This window comes from Rana temporaria, chromosome 1 (assembly GCF_905171775.1).
Source record: "Rana temporaria chromosome 1, aRanTem1.1, whole genome shotgun sequence".
In the NCBI taxonomy this organism is placed as follows: domain Eukaryota; kingdom Metazoa; phylum Chordata; class Amphibia; order Anura; family Ranidae; genus Rana; species Rana temporaria.
Window position 1 is genome coordinate 296,103,764 of NC_053489.1, and position 22,353 is coordinate 296,126,116.

At 45.3% G+C, this 22,353-nt stretch overlaps 1 long non-coding RNA gene across 1 annotated transcript; it reads left to right on the forward strand.

Moving 5' to 3' along the window:
- The first annotated feature begins 304 nt into the window (after nucleotides 1-304).
- LOC120943990 lies at nucleotides 305-13,565 on the forward strand. Its single transcript, XR_005750346.1, has 3 exons — nucleotides 305-519; nucleotides 1,639-1,643; nucleotides 13,551-13,565. It is a non-coding gene; the product is annotated as an uncharacterized LOC120943990 (long non-coding RNA).
- Nucleotides 13,566-22,353: the final 8,788 nt, after the last annotated feature.

The window sequence follows — 22,353 nt, forward strand, 5'->3', positions numbered from 1 at the left end:
GTCTGCTCTGTGAATGAATGCAAATGGGAATGGTGACAGAAAACTCACAAACGTGAGTAACTGAACCAGGGGGTGTGGATGGATATGTGTATAAAAACAGGTGCAAAACAGACCATATGAACTGTGATTGAAAAAGAAATAATCAAACAGGCAGGTGGGTACAGGTACAATGTGAACCTCAAATGCAATAAAATAATGGCAACTAGTGTCATATGACCATAAAAGACAAAACTGTGAAGTGCTAACCAAAACAAAAATAAGTGAAAGTCCATATACAATGTATTATTTAGATGTTTATATAAATGTGTATGAATAAAGTCTCTAGACAGTGCTCGCAAAAAAATGAAATCCCAAAAATCTGTGCTGGAAAAGGAAACTTCAGTGCAAACACCTCTGGTGGTTCCTAACTGCTCACCTCCCGGCTATAGCACGGATAGCTAAATGGACTCCAAAGTTGTAGACACAGATGGATGCAGCAACACTTAGAGATGGCTGAAGGACTCAGCAGTGGATGGACATGTAAGAGACGTCAAAAGAATCATGGCACAGTTCACTGGTGAGGACACTAGGGAAAACGAAAAATGGATCACTATTACATGCACTCACAAGGAGGCTATGATAGTGGGCCTATCTCCGACGAACACCGAGTTCGTGAGTGTTCCTAGACGGTTTCAGTAAATCCTCCTTGCTGTTCCTGCTTCACCCAGTGGACAGACACTAGGGCCGGATATGTCCCTCAGAGGATGCAGGTATAGGGGGAAGAAGGCAAAAACATAGCACAATACCGCAGCAGAACGTGTGTTTATTATATAAAAATCAGGATAAAAAACTCACATTTAAAAAAGGATGTCACCGGGCACATAAACCATACGAGCAGCGAGCTCGTCTCCCTGCGTCAGGCGTGTACGCTCTAGTGCTCCTGGGACCCTACGCGTGTCGTCACACCACATGACTTTTTCAGGGGATAGCACTAGACTGAAGGTACTGTATGAAGAAGTCACGTGGTGTGACGACACGCGTAGGGACCCAGGAGCACTAGAGCGTACACGCCTGACGCAGGGAGACGAGCTCACAGCAATATGACCTTAGGGTCATTCCTTCCAGATATTACAGCAGGGCCACTTCAATATTATATTTTATATGTTTGTATTCATTTACGTCCTACGCCATGAGTGTTCCCTTTAGAGCTTCTACGAGTATAACTTTTGGTGCTCTGCACCGGATTTTGTATATGCTCCTTTTTATATATATATTTTTTTTAAATCTTGTTTTTTCATTTTATGTAATTATTTCTGTTACTCCATGTATATCTGCTACAGGCCATTAGGGCTGCATGGTATTTTATATTCCCACACATTCCCGTCTCTGATCCCAAGGCCCATCTTCAAGGCTCAGCTCGCGCTGCATGTAGGGGTCCCTTTTGCAGCTGTGCTAGATGCCCGGTGCGAGTCACCCATTCTTATCCCCCTGTTTTATATATCATTTTATGGCAAACAGGAGGCTCATATTATGCTATAATCTTTCTTTACTGTCATCCAGCAGCAAGAGAGTTAATGACAAGAAAAAACGTTACACAGATAGGTATGCAAATGAACATAGGTGGACTGTCCAATCAGGTAACAGGAGTATGTTATAAAGGTGAGGTACAGGTGATATTCTGCCTCTTTCTTGCTGCTCCAGCCAGATAAGTACATTGAAATTTTTTCCTCAGGTGCTTCTACTATATTATATTATATATTGTGACAAGGTCGCACGGAATAGCGATAATGTAATGCAGCAAAGTCGCTGAACTTAAGCAATAATAGGGCTTTATTGCACCATATAAATAATACAAAAAACAAAACGGCCTACTCCAGCTAGGAGGCTAACTAACAGTACGGTCCCCTGACTACTGTGTACTGGAGGGGCTATTTCCAGCCTCCAGTATAAAACAAATAAACAAATAATAGTCCAAATAAGTGTTTGTCTGTGACAGACCTTGTTTCTCCAAAGAAGACAGTCCTCCAACCTGTCTGTTCAGCTCAGCATGCCTCTCAGACTGAGCTCTCCCTCCTCCAGGTCTCTATCAGATGTTGCTAATTAATAGGGAGAGAGAGAGGTTTTCCTGTTAGGCCAGGCTAACCCTTTCTAAGACAGGGAAAGCTGATCTTTCCAGACCTCTCACTGACATACATGGAATCATGTACCCTGTCACAATATAGAACTCATTACATATACATATACATATATATATTTATATTCATTTTCTGCAGAGTTTCCCTGCAACCCTGCGCGTGTCACAGTTGCAGGGCGTACTTTTTTTCCTTAACGGCAGTCCCCAGCATTGCCCACACCCCCTTCTATTCATTATCTTCCCAGGTGGGTCTCCTCACCATTCCAATACCCCCGCTTACAGCACACTCACTTGTTCTCTGACAGCCCGCGTCCCCTCACGCGGCCCGTTCGGCGGTATCCCAGCAGTCAGGGATATCGTTTCCTCAGCCAGCTGTGGCGCGGTCCCACGGGATTCGTGGCCCGACACGCAGTGTGTCTCCTCACTGCGCTGCAGCGCTGCTATACTACCGCCGTTCCCTGACAGAAAGTTTCTGTCAGAGACACAGGCAGGAATTCTGTTCTCCTTGTGGGTGGTGTGCCTTGCCACATACCAACCCTGAACCCTGTTTTAGGTTCAGGGGTGTATGTTTGGCACACACACACACATAGTAACACATTTACACAAACAAATTTAAATAAACATATGTTTGTTCATATGGATATATGCATATGGATATATGTATATATACTTTTTATATCTATATATATATATAGATATGTATATATTTATATATATATATATATATATATATATATATATATATATAACTTACACACTTTGAACTGCAGTCAGAATATTAGTAATAAATATATATATATATATGTTTGGGTATACGCTCATAATATATGTGCCCTCTTGCTGACATATATATTGTCTGCTGATACAAAAAATATATATAGTTCTGCTGCATATATATTAAAGCGGGAGTTCACCCATTTCTAAAATTTTTTTTTTTCTTCCCCTAGATTCCTGCTCGTTCGGTCTAGGGGAATCGGCTATTTGTATTAAAATAGGTGCAGTACTTACCCGTTTTCGAGCTGCATCTTCTTCCGTCGCTTCCGGGTATGGTCTTCGGGAGCGGGCGTTCCTTCTTGATTAACATTCTTCCGAGAGGCTTCCGACGGTCGCATCCATCGCGTCACTCGTAGCCGAAAGAAGCCAAACGTCGGTGCGGCTCTATACTGCGCCTGCGCACCGACGTTCGGCTTCTTTCGGAAAATCGTGACGCGATGGATGCGACCGTCGGAAGCCTCTCGGAAACCTGTCAATCAAGAAGGAACGCCCATTCCCGAAGCCCATACCCGGAAGCGACGGAGAGGATGCGTCTCGTAAACGGGTAAGTACTGCACATATTTTAAAATAAATAGCCGATTCCCCTAGTAATAACGAGCAGGAATCTAAGGGGGAAAAGTGCCCTCTAAGGGTGAACCCCCGCTTTAATTAGTTGTTCTATTATATGTTCTCTTTCAGAATAATTTTTCTTCAGTCAATCACATTTACTCACACCTCACTATGTCTAATAAAGATTCCACTACTGTTACCCCCTCAGATATCCCTGAGGAAAACCAGAAAATCCAATCCATAGTAGATAAATCTATCCAATCTGCTATGCAGACGGCCATATCTTCCATGCATGATTCCATTGCACAATCGGTAGCCATGGCCCTGTCTCAAAGTAAACCTCAGGTTACCCCTCAACCTTTACCTATTACCTCATCTGACATTTATTGGTCAGCGGAGGACTCTACATCCCACATGATTCAGGGATTGAAAAAAGTGGGTAAAGTGTCTCAAAAACGACATCATATATCTCATACCGGTCCCTCCCATTCTAAAAGAATGGTCCTGATGGAGAACCAGGGTGAATCTTCTAAGCCTCCTAGTAAAGGAAAGGCTATTGTCAGTGACAAGAGGTCACACGTTATACCCTCTGCCCGGAGGAGTTGATCTTACAACGGGTAAAAATGTCCTCAAAGAGGCAAAAACCAGACTCTTACCGTACCTCTTCCAGCAATTCTTCTTCTGATGAGGAATCTTTATCAGAAGAAGGAAGAGACTCTGAATATGAGAATGTCTCTGATGCGGAAGAAGGAATACCCCTTGAAAAGGAGGAATCCGAGGATGCTATTATAGACGGCTCTGGTGATCCGTATTTCGACCCAGGTCAAATTAAACATCCCCGTTCAGGGGAATGGGTTACCCATTCCCTAGTTACTAAATGTTTAAGCCTCTGGATCCAGAAACCATTAGATAAGAACGACGCTAGTAAGTTAAGAGCAGAGTGCCCGAGACCGTCCCTCCCAAAGAATTTAGCCAATACACCCTAATTAGACCCCGCATTAGTTAAATTCCTTCTAAAATCAGGAAAACACCAAAAAAAAGGGGGTGGACAGATCATATCGTTTCTGTCAAGATAAATTATTAGACATGTTAGGCCCCTTAGCTAAGATTCTAGATTTAATAGAAGAAGCAGTTTCATCTAACACCCCAATAGATCTAAATGTCCTGAAAGGTTGGGCTCAGCAAGCCATTGTACTATTTGGCAACGCCAATGCGGCCATCTCTAGCGAAAGGAGAAGATCGATTCTGATGAAGCTGGATCCACAGCTTATGCATCTCGCTTCATCTCAACCATCTTCCATCACCGAGGGTCTACTTTTTGGTGACTCTTTTATTAAAGAGATCAACAAATACGTAGCTCTCTTTACTTTTTTAGACAAGGCCCAATCATCACTCAAAAAGGTTTCCAAACCAAAAGTTTTTCCCAAAGCTGGGAAACGCAAGGGCCGATTTCCCAACAGATCTTCTACCGAAGGTCATTTCCCCAGAGGCCCTCTGAACACCGTGTTAGGTTACCAGATAGATTTCACCTCTTTACCGACTCAAAGTCAGGATCCTATTCCAATAAGGTTCTCAGAAGAGGACAAAAAGCTCATCTCACTGGAGATAATAGAGCTTTACTCCAAAGGGGCCGTAGTTCAAGTTCCCTTGCAAACTCCAGGTTTTGTGAGCAACCTGTTCCTGGTCAAAAAGAAGGATGGAGGTTTCAGACCAGTAATAAATCTGAAATATCTAAACAATTTCGTCCATTACCGCCATTTCAAAATGGAAGGTATTCACCTGTTAAAAGACCTTTTATTACAAGGAGACTGGTTGTCAAAAATAGATCTGAATGATGCTTATCTTTCAGTGCACATGCACGAGAATTCCCAACCATTTCTTTAATTCCTGTGGCAAAACAAGAAATGGCAATTCACCAGTCTCCCATTCGGTCTGTCATCTGCCCCCCTGGTGCTTTATGAAACTACTGAAACCAGTAGTAGCAGCTCTAAGGAGCAGGGATGTTCTTCTAATAATATATTTAAACAACATTTTGATCATGGCACAATCACTTCAGACTATTCATTTACACATTCAATGGACGATATCCCTTCTGAACATGCTGGGATTCATAATCAATTACAAGAAATCCATCCTAACCCCTTCAAAGGAGGTAGAATTTCTGGGTTTTCTTGTCAATACCCAACTATCCCTTCTGAGTCTTCCAAACAGGAAATTGAAGACGATCAGAAGAGAGATTCGCTCAGTCCTGAACCAAAGTCAAATATCTCTTCGGACAATTGCGAGGATTGTCGGTCTATTATCAGCTTCCATTCAATATTTCCGGGAACCTCTACACTACAGAGCACTACAGAGACTAAAAGCCCAACATCTAAGAGACGGCTTTGCATATTCCGACGAGATATCACTAACTCCGGACACCAAAGAAGAATTACTTTGGTGGCTGACTCACATCCAGATGTGGAATGGGAAGACTATCTTCCATCCACATCCGGATTTAATAATAGAATCAGACGCAAGCAACTCAGGTTGGGGTGCTCGCTGCGGCCCTCTTACAACAGGATGGAAATGGTCTCCAGACGAAGCTCTGTTACATATCAATTGTCTCGAACTCTTAGCGGTATCATTTGCTCTCAAAAGAGTTTTGCGAGAGACAGATCCGATTGTTGTATTGTACTGTGCATGGACAACATATCCGCAGTACAATACATCACTCGCTTAGGAGGTACAAAATCCAAACCTTTGGCGAACATTGCAAAAGATTTTTGGCATTTTTGCCTGGACAAGAACATTATATTGAAGGCGGAATACATCCCAGGCCTATCCAATTCCATTGCAGACTGGAATTCCCGTTATCTAACAGATTCCAGCGATTGGATGTTGAACTAGACAATTTTTCAACATCTAAACTCCCAGTGGGGTCCTTTCCAGATAGATCTGTTTGCATCACGCCTGAACAGACAGATTCCAACATATTTCAGTTGGCGTCCAGACCCAGAAGCATTGGGGACAGATGCCCTTCTACAAATTTGACCGAAAGGAACATCTTACGCTTTCCCTCCCTTTGCTCTAATATCAAGGGCTCTCCTTCTGACACGTTACCTAGAATCGAACATAGTTCTGATAACCCCTTACTGGCCATCCCAAACATGGTTCCCTCAGGCTCTGGAGATGAGCATAGACTTCCCACGATTACTCCCAGTATTCCCTTCTATTCTACTAGACCCATTTTAGAATCCTCATCCTCTTAAATTTTCTTAACTCCTGGGGTGATAATGAGAATCTGTCTTTAAAACATCTATCTTTCAAACTTACAGTACTACTTTGTCTCATCTCCCTTAAAAGAGTAGCGGATGTAAAAGCCCTAGATATATCCTGTAGACAATTCTCTCCCCAGGGTGTTCAATTTTCCATTTTCAGACGCACAAAGACCAACTTACATTCGGTCTTCTATCCGGCCTTTCCATTCAATCCAAACCTTTGTGTAGTCCAATGTCTAAAAACCTATGAAACCAAATCTCAACCTTTTAGAGACCCTGACTCATCTCAATTACTAATTTCCTACTGCAAACCCTTCCATCCAGTTTCCTCACCCACCTTGGCTAGATGGGTGAGACAAACCATGGATTTGGCAGGCATTGACATTTCCATATTTGGCGCCCACTCCACCAGAGGTGCAATGGCCACTAAGGTATTTCAATCAGGTGGTTCTCTATCAGATTTAATGCGAACCGCAAACCGGTCTTCAGAATCCACTTTTAAGAATTACTATTTTAGACCTGAATCTCATGTGTCTATGGATGTATTATAACTATAGGTTGTACGTTTATTTAATGCTCTAGAGTATACAGCTTTGAACAAGCATAATATGAGCCTCCTGTTTGCCATAAAATTGGAGATTTTCCTACCCTCGGGGATTGAAAATATAGATTTTATTAAAAACAGGAGGCGAGTATTATCCCACCCTAATACCCTACCCTTCAAGATTTATTTTGCTCTTACATAATGTATTCTTTTTCAGCTTAATGCGCCTATTCTACTGTGGACTTCATGACATATTGAAGAATGAGTTCCAGTTCAAGTTGTTCCAATTAGTTTCCAGTTCAAGTTATTTCCAGTCTAGTTTTATCATCAAGAAAGAGGAAGAATATCACCTGTACCTCACCTTTATAACATACTCCTGTTACCTGATTGGACAGTCTACCTATGTTCATTTGCATACCTATCTGTGTAACGTTTTTTCTTTTCATTAACTCTCTTGCTGCTGGATGACAGTAAAGAAAGATTATAGCATAATACTCGCCTCCTGTTTTTAATAAAATCTATATTTTCCGTCCCCAAGGGTAGGAAAATCTCCAATTTTTATATATAAAAATTGTTTTCATTTTTTATATGTCCTGTCCCCCCCCCCTCCTGTTGGGGATTCATTCCCATTTGTTGTGTAAATAGATTTTTTAGAGCCTCGCTTATGTGTCCATGCATGCACTTCATGTTCGGCCAGCCATCCCGCTACATCTCCGCTCAGCTGGTCCCATTCTCTAATAGTAGAGACTCAGGCAACATGAAGACAGCTGTAGCCTCTATGAGATGCTTAACCACTTACCCCCCGGACCATATTGCTGCCCAAAGACCAGAGTACTTTTTGCGATTCGGGACTCTGTCGCTTTAACAGACAATTGCGCGGTCGTGCGACGTGGCTCCCAAACAAAATTGGCGTCCTTTTTTTCCCACAAATAGAGCTTTCTTTTGGTGGTATTTGATCACCTCTGCGGTTTTTAGTTTTTGCGCTATAAACAAAAATAGAGCGACAATTTTGAAAAAAATGAATATTTTTTACATTTTGCTATGATAAATATCCAAAAATATATAAAAAAAATATTTTTTCCTCAGTTTAGGCCAATACGTTTTCTTCTACATAGTTTTCGTAAAAAAAAAATCGCAATAAGCGTTTATTGATTGGTTTGCGCAAAAGTTATAGCGTTTACAAAATAGGGGGTAGTTTTATGTCATTTTTATTATATTTTTTTTACTAGTAATGGCGGCGATCAGCGATTTTTTTTTCGGTACTGCGACATTATGGCGGACACTTCGGACACTTTTGACACATTTTTGGGACCATTGGCATTTTTATAGCGATCAGTGCTATAAAAATGCATTGGATTACTATAAAAATGCCACTGGCAGTGAAGGGGTTAACACTAGGGGGGGGGAAGGGGTTAAGTATGCCTGGGTGTGTTCTTACTGTGGGGGGGGTGGCCTCACTAGGGGAAACACTGATCCTCGGTTCATACATTGTATGAACCGAAGAAAAGCATTTCCCCTGCTGACAGGAACGAGAGCTGTGTGTTTACACACACAGCTCCCGGTCCCCGCTCTGTACCGAGCGATCGCGTGTGCCCGGCGGCGATCGCGCCCGCCAGGCACACGCACGGGAGTCGGGGGCGAGCGGGGGGCGCGCGCGCGCCCCTAGTGGCGGCTGGGAGAGAGGACGTCATATTACGTGCTCTCGCCCAGCAGAGCCACCTTGTGGACGTATTTTGACGGTGCGGCGACGGCAAGTGGTTAATGATTATAGCGGGCTACGGGAAAATGGCCAAATGCAGCGGACATTCGTGCGGCCTATTTAAGATCATACCTTCAGTCTAGTGCTATCCCCTGAAGAAGTCACGTGGTGTGACGACACCCTTCGGGACCCAGGAGCACTAGAGCGTACACGCCTGATGCAGGGAGACAAGCTCGCTGCTCGTATGGTTTATGTGCCCGGTGACATCCGTTTTTTAAATGTGAGTTTTTTATCCTGATTTTTATATAATAAACACACGTTCTACTGCGGTATTGTGCTATGTTTTTGCCTTCTTCCCCCTTCCGGCCCTAGTGTCTGTCCACTGGGTGAAGCAGGAACAGCAAGCAGGATTTACTGAAACCGTCTAGGACCACTCACAAACTCGGTGTTCATCGGAGATAGGCCCACTATTTATAGCCATCTCTAAGTGTTGCTGCATCCATCTGTGTCTACAACTTTGGAGTCCATTTGGCTATCCGTGCTATAACCGGGAGGTGAGCAGTTAGGAACCACCAGAGGTGTTTGCACTGAAGTTTTCATTTTCCAGCACAGATTTTTTGGATTCACGTGTTTTGTTGTTTATGGTGATATGACACTATTTGCCATTATTTTATTGCATTTGAAGTTCACATTGTACTTGTACCCACCTGCCTGTTTTGAGTATTTCTTTTTCAGCACAGTTCATATTGGTGTGTTTTGCACCTGTTTTTATACACATATCCATCCACGCCCCCTGGTTCAGTTACTCATGTTCGTGAGTTTTCTGCACCATTTGCATTCATTCACAGCGCAGACACCACACCACTTTTTTCACTAGGAAACGTATACAATGGAATTTGTTGTTTGGCGCTACAAGGACAGAATTAAACTTTTTGAACCTACATGACATATGTAATTTGTAAACATTTTTCCTCTGATACAAGTGCATGGTGTACATGTCACATGGACCAGGAAGAAGATTGTACAGCATCCCAAAGTTTCTTACCTGAAAGTCCTGAAGGTATCAGCACTTCCTGTTGCAAGCTGACCACTTTAAGCTACTGACTTGCAATTAACGGCAACTTTGTCAACCTGCCATTTGTGATCCTTCTAGTGGCTGTCATGCTTCCTGACTGCTAGTCCTCATAGCCAGTCCAATGGCCAACTGCCCAAGGCAGGCTGACAAAGCTGCTGCTAATTGCAAGGCAGTGGTTTAGTGCTTCTAGCCTGCAACAGCATGTGCTATTAGTGCTATGGGTTATTCTTCGGAGTGCGGCACCTACATTTAGGGTGACTGCGCATCACGGCGCCCTGCTGTAATAGCTTTCCAGGCTGGGGTGCACGTGCCACGCGGTGTTCCTGGTCCTGGGACCATGTTGGTCCGGAACATTTGAGCTGTGGCAGGGAGCCCAGTGGCCGACTGGGTTTCCTATCCTGAAGATAGGAAACCCAGTTGATGGTGGCTTCACATGTGGCTTCACATGTGGACTCTCTGATCAGAAGTGCATTCTTTGATCAAAAGTGCGAGTTAAAAACCAGGATTTGGCTATCATTTGCTTCTGCTTGCAGATTTTTTTCCCCTCTTTTTCTCAGACACTTTTTAAACAGCTTTTTTTTCTTTTTCCTTTCTGCTAATTAAGGGGAGGGTTTAATTGTTCACAGGTGTGTGTTTGTTCACAGGTCTTCACAGGTGAGTATAAAGTGGCTGTACAAGCTCCCAGAGGAGCTGGCTCCCAGTTGATGGTGGCTTCACATGTGGACTCTCTGATCAGAAGTGCATTCTTTGATCAAAAGTGCGAGTTAAAAACCAGGAGTTTGAAACAGGAGGTAAGACAGGATTCTTCATTATTTTTTTCAATCACTGATCCAGAACAAGCTTGCAGCTAATAAAGTTGGAACTCTTGCTATATAGATTCAGCGGTGCAGCAGACGCTCTCATCTTAGTCTGCTCACCCCAGGGATAGTGAGAGCAGGACGCTCTCAAACGAGTCGGCTCTCCCCAGGGATAGTGCAGCCAGGCAGGGTCCACCACACCCCCCTAGCCAATTGATCCAGGGTTGCACCGATCGCCGTTAAGGGGTCAGGAAGGAATTTTTTCCCCCGATCGCTGCAGATTGGCACAGCACGCCTGGGGTTTTTCGCCTTCCTCTGGACCAATCGGGGAGAGAAGACTCAACGAGTGACGGCTCACTTGGACAGTCTTCCACCCATCACGTCCGGCGTCTCGCGGCTCTTCCCGCATCCGCGCCAGACCAGGCCTCATTCGCGGCCGCCGCAATTGGGAAAGACTGACGACAATGTGACTGGCGACAATGGCTAATCTGCGATACTCTGCGGACTCTATTCGGGGTCTGAGACAATTCGCAACAGCATTACCAGCCGTCATCAAAAAGGCCTTAAAAATAGAGCAACTTTTGAGATTCGATCGACGATCGACCATCAAAAATTTTAACTATTTAACCCAGCTCGAGCACATATCATGTGCTTTGGTCAACACAAGATCGGCAGTAAAACACCGATTAGAAATCCACGATTTCTTACTACAAAACGATCTAGACTGCCTCTTTATTACAGAAAGCTGGCTCTCAGACGACTGCAACACCATTCTCGGAGAATTGGTGCCAGAAAACTATCGCATTATAACGGAAAACAGAATAGGGCAAAGAGGAGGAGGCCTGGCGGTGATCCACAAGAATCGCATTACAATCACTAAGCCAGCCCTTCAAAATCCTCTTCCATTCATGGAAACCCTTACTCTTCAACTTCAAACTTCCCCCAGGAGACTGTTCACATTCTCCTCTGCTATAGGCCACCTGGGCCAAAATCGCAGTTTTTGCCATCTTTAACGGAGTTTATATCCACTTATACCCTTAACAGCAAACACCTTTTGCTGCTCGGGGACTTTAATCTGTGGGCCAACTCCGCACAGGATCCCATTGCGGACGCCTGCATTGATCACCTGGAGGGATTAGGGTTACAGCAACTTATATGCGGGCCAACACATGCTTCAGGTCACACACTCGACCTAATTTTCAGACAAAATCTGAAAATAAGCATTTTAGAAAATGAACCATTGCCATGGACAGACCACCATGCAATTAATTTCATAATCTCCAAAATTCCCCCAGTGATAAAAGCACCCAAGCCGGTGACAATACACTGGGCTAGATCTCAGAAGAAGCTCCATTCGGAACTCTTCAAATCTACCTTGGGAAACAGAATCAAAACAATCCATCCACATCAAACAGCCGCAGATACACTGGATGCCATAAACGCAGCCCTGCTACAGTCAGCCGATTTAGTAGCACCGAAACGCAAAGCCTGCATCCGAAAAAGAAAGTCCGGCTGGTTCAACAACCAGCTGTCGCTTCTGAAGCAAGAGCGCAAAAGGGCGGAAGCCGCCTGGAAAAGAAGTCCTGCAGAGGATAACCTCATCATCTACAAGGCAATAACAACACGATATCATAAAGAAATCTTCAAAGCCAAGAAACATCATTTTTCTATGGCGATTAACAGCGCCCTAAACCGCCCCCGCGAACTCTTCAAGATGGTCACCCAGACCATGAATCCAGGATGTCTTGAAGTCCCCAACTCAGACACCCAAGAGTTCTGCAATGAACTATCGGATTTCTTCATCAACAAAATTGAAAGAATCCGGGAAAGCATCATGCAAAACAATACCCCCTCAACCCCACCGTCAATCAACCACAAAACACCCACAGAAACGCTCTACAATCAACAAAGTTCACTCTGGAACCGATCTCCATCGATACCACAAAAAATATCATTGGTGCTTTGCGGAACAGCACATCGCCCAATGATATCCCCACCAAACTGCTGAAGGAATGTGCCGACATCCTGGCACCACCCATCACACAGCTTATAAACCAGTCATTTAAGGAAGGCACAGTGCCATCCCTGTTGAAAGAGGGCACAATCCAGCCCATCTTGAAAAAACCTAACCTGGATCCCAAGGACCCAACTCACCGCCGTCCCATAACAGGCCTAAATGTTCTCTCCAAGATAATGGAGAAAGTAGTGGTACAACAGCTGCAACAGCATCTAGATACCCACAATCTACTGGATCCATTACAATCAGGCTTCCGTCCCGGACACGGGACAGAAACGGCCTTACTCAAAATATGGGACGATGCCCTCGAGGCCGCAGACGAAGGAGAATCTTGTCTCCTGGTTCTGCTGGACCTAAGCGCAGCCTTTGACACGGTAGACCACAAACTGTTACTGATGCGACTAGCCAAGGTAGCAGAAGTCGCAGAAGGTGATTTACCATGGTTTTCTTCCTTTCTTGAAAACCGATCACAAACAGTTAAATTGGGTTGTTTCACGTCGGAAAAGCGCACAGTGTCATGTGGAGTCCCCCAAGGATCCCCCCTGTCACCAGTGCTTTTCAACATCTATCTTCGCCCTCTCTTTGATATTATCAGTAGCCAAGAACTACTCTATCACTCTTATGCAGACGATACGCAACTGTATTTTCGCATCTGCAACAAAAAGGATCATCATCTCAGTTTAGAGAAATGTCTCTCTTTGATAGAAAACTGGATGACTTAGGCCCCGTACACACGATAGAATCCATCCGCAGATAAATCCCAGCAAATGGGTTTCTGCGGATAGATCCTATGGTGTGTACACGCCAGCGGATCTGTTTCCGCGGAGAAATCTCCTCTGGGATGGATTCCAGCAGATCGGATATTTGCTGTGCTGCACAACAAATCCATCTGCTGGAATCCATTCCAACGGATGGATCCGCTCGTCTGTACAGACTTACCGGATCCATTCGTCCAAAGGGATTCCCCGCACGCGTCGTAATGATTTGACGCATGCGTGGAATTCCTTATATGACAGCGTCGCGCCCGTCGCCGCGTCATAATCGCGGCGACGGCGCGACACGTCATCGGCAGAGGATTTCCGCGCGGATTTCAATGCGATGGTGTGTACACTCCATCCCATCGAAATCAGCGGAAATCTTTGAGAGGATTTATCCGCAGATACGGTCCAGCGGACCGTTTCCACGGATAAATCCTCTCGTGTGTATGGGGCCTAAGAGTTATCTTAAACTCAACAGTTCAAAAACAGAACTCCTTATGTTTCACGCCAGCCGAAAGAGTCAACTGGCAACAACCTGGACACCCCCGCCCATTCTGGGCCAAATCATCACCCCTAGCTCCAAAGTCAAAAGTCTCGGGGTCATCTTCGACACCTTCATGACAATGGACGCACAAATAGGGTCAGTAGTCAGCGGAGCGCACCATCTGTTGCGCCTACTACGCAGACTTATTCCATTTATCCCCAAAGAAGACGTAGCAGTCGTGGTGGGAACAATCGTGAATTCCAGACTGGACTATGCTAACGCCCTGTACCTCGGACTCCCAAAGTACCAAATCTCCCGTCTGCAAGTCGTTCAGAATACGGCCGCCAGACTGGTGACTGGGAAAAAAAAATGGGAATCAATCTCACCTTCGTTGAGAACCCTTCACTGGCTGCCAGTAAAAGACAGAATTGCATTTAAAGCACTCTGCCTGACACATAAGTGCATCCATGGGAAGGCTCCGCAATATCTTTGCGACAAAATAGAACCTCACAATTCGAATCGCGTTCTGCGATCCACCGACCAAAATCTGGTCAGGGTACCAAAAACCAAATACAAGTCCAAAGGAGAAAGAAGGTTTGCTTTCCAGGGTCCTAGACTATGGAACGCTTTACCAACCAGCATTCGGTTGGAGGAAAACCACCTGACTTTCAGAAGACGAATCAAAACTCTGCTCTTTCTGCTCTTTTGATGTCATGAGACACGAACAACTAGCGCCCAGAAGCGATTCAGTTCGCATGCGCCGCGCTTTATAAGTTTTTCATTCATTCATTCAAGATCCCAAGCGGCCAATGAGAGGCCAATGAGAGGCTGGTGATCCAATAGGGTCTCAACAAACCACCAGGGATCAAGGTAGCCGGACACTGAGACTGGTCACCTCTCAGTCGGTACCTAAAAATTATCTGAAGGAGTTCCAGACGCAATTCTATCAAGGAAGATCATCTCCGTAATCACAATCACAGAGAGGGCCTGTGGCAGAGGCTTTTCCCTGAGTCCATTTCAGGAGGGTCTGTGGCAGAGACTTTTCCTTTAAGTTCGAGCGGTACTCTGGCTGTCAGGTCAGTGAGAGTAGGCCTGTCCATGTACGCTATACCCACTCTGGCTAGAGTGGCGGAGAATACAAAGCATTGTTGGAAGCAGGACTGTTTCCCTATTGTTGCGCCTGAGTCTACTATTTCTTCTTCTACTTCACCTCTACTCTTCTTCACAAGTTTTATTGTTTTTACGCGGCTGGGTAATAAAGAGCACAGCAAAAGACACCTGTCGTGGACATTCCGTTACTGCTATATGCACCATACACCCCTAGGCCGGCGGAAGAGACATGAGGTAACATGCCACCCAAAACAAACCAGCAGCTCCTTCGGGGGTAGTGCTACACGTGGGGGCTCGTCCAGGATTGGCTGTTGCCTCGAACAACCGAATTGAGAAATTTTATTCCGCCATTGCTACAAGGAATTGTCGTGGTGTTGGACTGTGCTGGTGAAGAAAGAGTTAAGTCCAGAGAGTAAAGTCTTGGGTGCATGTGCAGCGGAGTGACGTAAGTCTGCAGCGTGCAAGAAAAATAACTCAGAGTGGGAGGAGTTACCCACTCCTGCGTGAGACGAAGGGTGAGTTTGGCACCAAAGGACAGAGTGATTGCCCGCCCACGAGAGAGAGATGTGTGCAACCATGTCTGTGCTGCTGACGCCGTTTGAAAGGCTAAGACCCCCGATGTCTGTACCGGGAGCCAATCTGATGCCTGCTGTCGCGGTGAGTCCCCCTGACTGATACCGAAATCCGAATGCGGACCCAGGGGAAGTTCGTCTTGTTTTCTAGTGGTGGCGTAGAGGCCCTTGGACTGTCTTGCCCCTGCTGTTCAGAGCTGGCCGTCCGGATCCTGCCATTTGTTCGGTGCAAAAGATGCTGGGACTACTTGTTTCATATGGAGCCAACAACTGAGTCTCGGGTAGACTGGGTCGCCGGAACGGTGACTGCGGAGGAAGAGGTTCCATGGCTTGAACCCCCTTCAACTACTTTGACCACGGATCCTGAGGTTGTGACTGTGTCCTCTACTCTGACCCTGCTATCGGCTGCTACCCCGATTGTGTCGTCGGAATTGAGTGACAAAGAAAATGTGCCTGTTACAGAGGTGAATGTCGCTGCCGAGACAGCGTGTATGGCGGTGTTTCCCGATTGGCTCAAAACTGGAAAAATGGACTACGTCAAGGTCTCCCACGACTGTGGTGGAGGCCTACCCCTATCCGGACACGACAAGGTCAGTACACTTGTGAAAGGGCGTGTCTGTTTGCCTGATGAAGAGTATGATACCTCTGACATTGACTCTTCATTCGATGTGGGTGACGAACGGTGGATGGAGCCGGGTCTGCCCGAGTTACAGTGGGGCAGAACCTCCCATGCTTCCAAGCCCCACAAGCACCAGAAATGTTCCAGGAACGCCGCGCCACAGGTGGATGTTCAGCAACTGACTTGGGGAATTATGGTGCCAAGTGCCAGTGCTGCTAAAGAGACTGTTCCTGTACTAGCCGCATTGCCCGTAGTGAGAAGAGCAACTGACGTCATAGTCATGACAGGACTTAGACACCCAGTACCCTACCCAAACTGGCTCGCCTTCAGCGCATAGTTATAAAGAAGGTGGCCCAGGACTACGGGTGGGAATTCCCCTACGTGCCGCCAGCTCTCATGGCACAAATCGAGGAAATGAGAGAGGAATGGTGCAAGGATGCCATCTGGGACTATCTGGAAGTACCAAAGGCTGATCGCGGCACTGAGTATGCCTTCATCTGTACGGGCCACCGGTTTGAAGGTTGCTTAAAAAGGAATGGAGCCCTGGTCGGTATATCTACAGCGATCGAGTGGTTCTCAAGAGTCCTGGAAAAGTGGATCAAGTTTATTCAATCACCACCAGAAATACTCAGGGTGATATGATTACTTTGCCAGATCCCAGATTCTACAAGTAGGCCCAATGCCTATATTGTCACTTTTGTTTGCTGCTTTCTGAAGAAGTCATGGACGGGAGGTATTGCCCCTTTTCAGTTTTGTTTTCATCTTTTCTTTTTCCTCCAGATCCACATTTTTGGCTGTAATGTGAAGAACTTTGGGGGAAGGGGACATTTTAATAAGTTAATAAGATTAGGGTCTCGCCGACTTCATCACATCAAGAAAAGAAAGAAGAGCAGGATAGCAACTTATAGCAGGATAGCAACAGGAGATCACAATCAGCGCACGATCCTAGCAGTAGGACGTGTGGCTTATAGCTCCAGGCAGGCAGTTTTTTTTCAGCATTTCCAGCCAGTGCTCCAGCATCCAGCTTCCTGGCATCCAGAACCTTAAACAAACCTGGGACTCTGTACCCAGCATCCAGCCTATGGTCTCGTGTCTCTTGTTTTCCTTCCCCCAGCCCCTCAGCCCCCCAGGCTTCTCTTCTCAACAGGAGCTCCCAATAGGAGCCGACCGCAGCCACAAAGACTTCCCAGGCACTGACCCCTCATACCAGGCAGCCAGGACAGTCCGTGGCTGCGGCCTGCAGGTTCACATATCCTGCCCCCTCCTTCTCATTTCTTCCACTGCCTACCGTCCACCTACCTTCCCCCCACAGGTACAGCCAGGCATCACTGCCATCAGAGGACGTAAGGTAAGCCCCCGCCTAGCTCCCGCATCCACATCCACAAACGCTCTCAGTCCACGGCGTCCGCGGCGGCCACTTTAGGAAAGTCCACGGCTGCAGCTTAGCGGCACGCCGCACTTCCAAGGCCACATTCCAATCCAACCCACTCATAGCCACAAATCCTCTGATCCCAGACCCCCCTCGCCTCAGGTGGAACTCCAGCCTCACCCTCCTGCACCCCGGAGCCGCCCTGCTGGGCCTAGTCCCGTCCGGCGGCCATCTTGCTACACCTAAGAAACAGGGACCTCCTTGTTCCTCACCCCCCCATCATCCAGAACCATACGATCCACAGGTAGGATCTACTTGTGACCCCTCATTTTCAAACCTCCAAATACATTGGAGAGCTTACCCTCCTCCCTGATCACTCCTTTCTGTCCCTCCATCCGCATCCCAGCATCATTGTACCTGCCGTGACTACACCACAAGATGGTAAGCTGCACAACATAGGACAAGCAGACCCCACGACTATCAACATTAACAGGTAAGAACCCTTGTCCCACTGCCATAGTAGTTGATCCAGGGTTCACCCGATCGCCCCCGAGGGATCAGGAAGGAATTTTCCCCCCATTTTTGCCTTCCTCTGGATCAATGGGGGGGATAGTTGGGGGTCCAGCCATCGCCGCTCATCAGGGCCACCTGAATTTTGTACTGCTCATCAACTTCCATCGCAATTAACACCCAACCACTGTCACCGTCCTCGGCACATCCGCTATTATGATTAACTTCAAATACTCTGCAAAAACCATTTGGGGTCTAAGGACATCCTCCTCAACATTACCATTCATCCCCAAAAAAGTACTAAGGAAAGAGCAACTGTCAAGAACCGATCGACGATCGACAGGCAAAAATTGCACGCCAACAATTCAGCTAAAACATATATCATGCGCCCTGATCAACACAAGATCGGCAGTAAAGCACCAACAGGAAATCCACGATTTCATCGTTCAACATGACATTGACTGCCTCTTCATCACAGCAATTCTAGGAGAATTGGTGCCAGAGAATTATGGCATTCTAACAGAAAACAGAGTGGGGCAAACAGGTGGAGGCCTGGCGGTGATCTACAAGGCTCACGAAACCAGACCCACAGAACTCACTACCATTCATGGAAACCCTAACTCTGCAACTTCAAACAAATCCCCTGGACACCGTTCATATACTACTCTGCTATAGATCACCTGGACCAAAAACCCAGCTCCTCACATCCTTGACAGAATTCATCTGCACATGTACCTTAAACATCAAACATCTCCTGCTACTCGGGGACTTCAACCTCTGGGCCAACTCCTCACAGGACCCCGTTGCTGACGCCTGCATTGACCACTTGGAAGGTTTAGGTCTGCAGCAACTGGTATGCAGGCCCACACATGTTTCAGGTCACACGCTCAACCTTATCTTCAAACAAGATTTGAATATTAACACACTGGGAAATGAGCCCCTTCCCTGGACAGATCACCATGCAATAAAATTCAAAATTACTACAAACGCGCTTTTAAAGAAACCAAAAATCCTGTTAACAACACACTGGACAAGATCACAGAAGAAGCTCCACTCAGAACTCTTCAAAACTACATTATGGAACAAAATAAAAACAATTGAACAATGTCAAACAGCAACGGAAACACTCAACTCCATCATGAAGGCTCTACTACAGACAGCAGACATAGTAGCTCCGAAACGCAGAACGCTCATCCGGAAAAACAACTCCAGTTGGTTTAAGGACAAGCTCATGTAGTTGAAGCAAGAACGCAGAGAAGCAGAAGCAGCCTGAAGAAGAAGCTCAACAGAGGAAAACCACACAACCTACAAACTAATCACCAAGAAATATCATAAAGAAATTTTTAAAGCAAAAAAAGATAATTTTTCTATTATCCTCTCAAAAGCCCTGAACCGCCCCTGCAAACTCTTTAATTTAGTCGCTCAGTCAATGAACCCAGCCTGCCTAGAGGCTTCGAATTTTGAATCACAAGAGTTTCGCAACAAATTATCGGATTATTTCATTAACAAAATTGAAAAAATATGTGAAATTATTCAGCAAAAGAGAACCTTCACCGACTCCCCTGTAAATCAAAAAGGTAATATTCACACAAATATGCCACAATCAACTAAATTCACATTAAACCCTATCTCCATCGACACCACCAAAAATATCATCGGTACTCTGCGAGACAGCACTGAAATCATTCCGACTAAACTATTAAAAGAATATGCCGATATTGTGGCACCGGCTATCACGCACCTCATAAACCAATTATTCAAGGAAGGCATGGTGCCGACCCTGCTGAAACAAGGTATAATCAAACCAATTAAAAAAAAAAACTACCCTTGACCCCAAAGATCCAAACCATCGTCGACCCATAAAAGGCCTAAACATTTTCTCCAAGGTAATGGAGAAAGTAGTTGTACAACAGCTACAACATCATTTATACACCCACAAACTACTGGATCCACTTCAATCGGGTTTCCACCCTGGTCACAAGACAGAAACAGCGCTTCTCAAAATATGGGATGACGCTCTTGAGACATCAGACGAAGGAGAATCTTGTCTTCTAGTACTGTTGGACCTAAGCGCAGCTTTTGATACAGTAGACCATAAATTACTGCTGACGAGCCTAGCTGAAGTAGCTAGAGTCGCAGACTCGGATTTACCCTGATTCTCCTCATTTTTGGAAAACCGATCTCAAATAGTGAAACTAGGTCCTTTCACTTCTGAAAAACACACAGTGTCATGCGGAGCCCCTCAGGGATCCCCCTTGTCGCCCGTACTATTCAATATCTATCTCCGCCCTCTCCTCGAAATCATCAGTAACCAGAAGTTACTCTACCTTTCCTACGCGGATAATACCCAACTGATCATTATCTCGGACTAGAGAAATGCCTTACTTTGATAGAAAATTGGATGACGGAGAGTTACCTCAATGGCTCAAAAACTGAACTTCTTCTGTTCCACGCCAACCGTAACACACTTCCCACAACAACATGGACACCCCAGCCCATTCTGGGACAAACCATCGTCCCAAGCACCAAAGTCAAAAGTCTTGGAGTCCCTTTTGACTCCAACATGACAATGGATCCACATCTAAGTTCAGTAGTCAGCAATCCCACCATCTGCTGCGCATGCTACGTAGACTCATTCCCTTTATCCCAAAAGAGGACACAGCAGTCGTGGTGGGAACGTTAATCAACTCTAGACTCGACTATGCAAACGCCCTTTACATCGGACTCCCAAAAACGACTTGTGACTGGAAAAAAAACCTGGGAATCAATCTCGCCCTCCCTGAGATCCCTTCACTGGATGCCAGTAAAAGACAGAATTACGTTTAAGACACTTTGTCTGACGCATATGTGTGTTCAAGGAAGTGCCCCCAATATCTACGTGAAAAATTAAAATGTCACAATCCCAATCGCGTTCTCCGCTCCACTAACCAAAAACTACTCCAGATACCCAAGGCCAGATACAAATCCAAAGGAGAACGAAGATTTGCAGTCCAAGGACCTAGGCTGTGGAACGCTCTACCAACCAACATCCAAACAGAAGTGAATCACCAGGACTTCAGGAAAAAACTCAAAACCCATCTATTCTGAGGGCGAAATACAGTAGGGAATGGATACCGAGCGCCCTGAGGCGATTCAGTTCGCATGTGTTGCGCTATATAAGTTTTTCACTCACACTCACTCAGAATTTTTTTTTCTTTCTCCTGATGGCTCTAATTTGAGCATGGACTGCCTTATGTTGGTATTACCAGCACACTGACCACTAGGGGCAATGTTCTGCAACTTCTACCACTGCAGAGACTTATGCCCCGTACACAGGATCACTTTTTCTCATGAAAGAAAACTATGTTTTTCATCATGAAAAAAAATTACGTTTTCCAACTTCATTCGTTTGCCCACACACCATCATTTTGGAAAAATGATGAACAAAGCGCTGTTACGTACAACACGTACGACGGAACTCAAAAGGGGAAGTTCTATTTGCCTTTGGGCTGCTTTTAGCTGATTCCTTGTTAGCAAAAGACAATTTGCGCTTTTTTGTCTGTTACAGCGTGATGAATGTGCTTACTCCATTCTGAACGGTAGTTTTACCAGAACGAGCGCTCCCATCTCATAACTTGCTTCTGAGCATGCGCGGGTTTAAAACGTCGTTTTAGCCCACACATGATCATTTTTTACAACACAAAAAAAGACATTTTCAAAAACGACATAAACAATTGAAGCATATTCGAATTTTTTTTTGTCGTTTTTCAGAAGACGGAAAACGATGTGAAGCCCACACACGATCATTTTAAATGACGTTTTTAAAAATGTAATTTTATTTCATGCCAAAAAACGACCAGGTGTACGCGGCATAACTTGTATATATATTTCTCCTAAGCCTTGCAAGTTGAGAAATTCTCAGCTCTCAGTTTTTTTTATATGATGTGTTTTTTTGGGAGGAAAGGAGGTTTCGCCTTTACTGGAGAAGGTGCAGCTTCAGTTCTACCCTTAGTGACCTAAAATGTGTATTAATGTATATTTGCATATGTTCTTCCATTTTTATATTTTGCAGGTCATTGATCTACTATCAAAACTGTCGGAGAATGGGACAGAATAGATAGTCA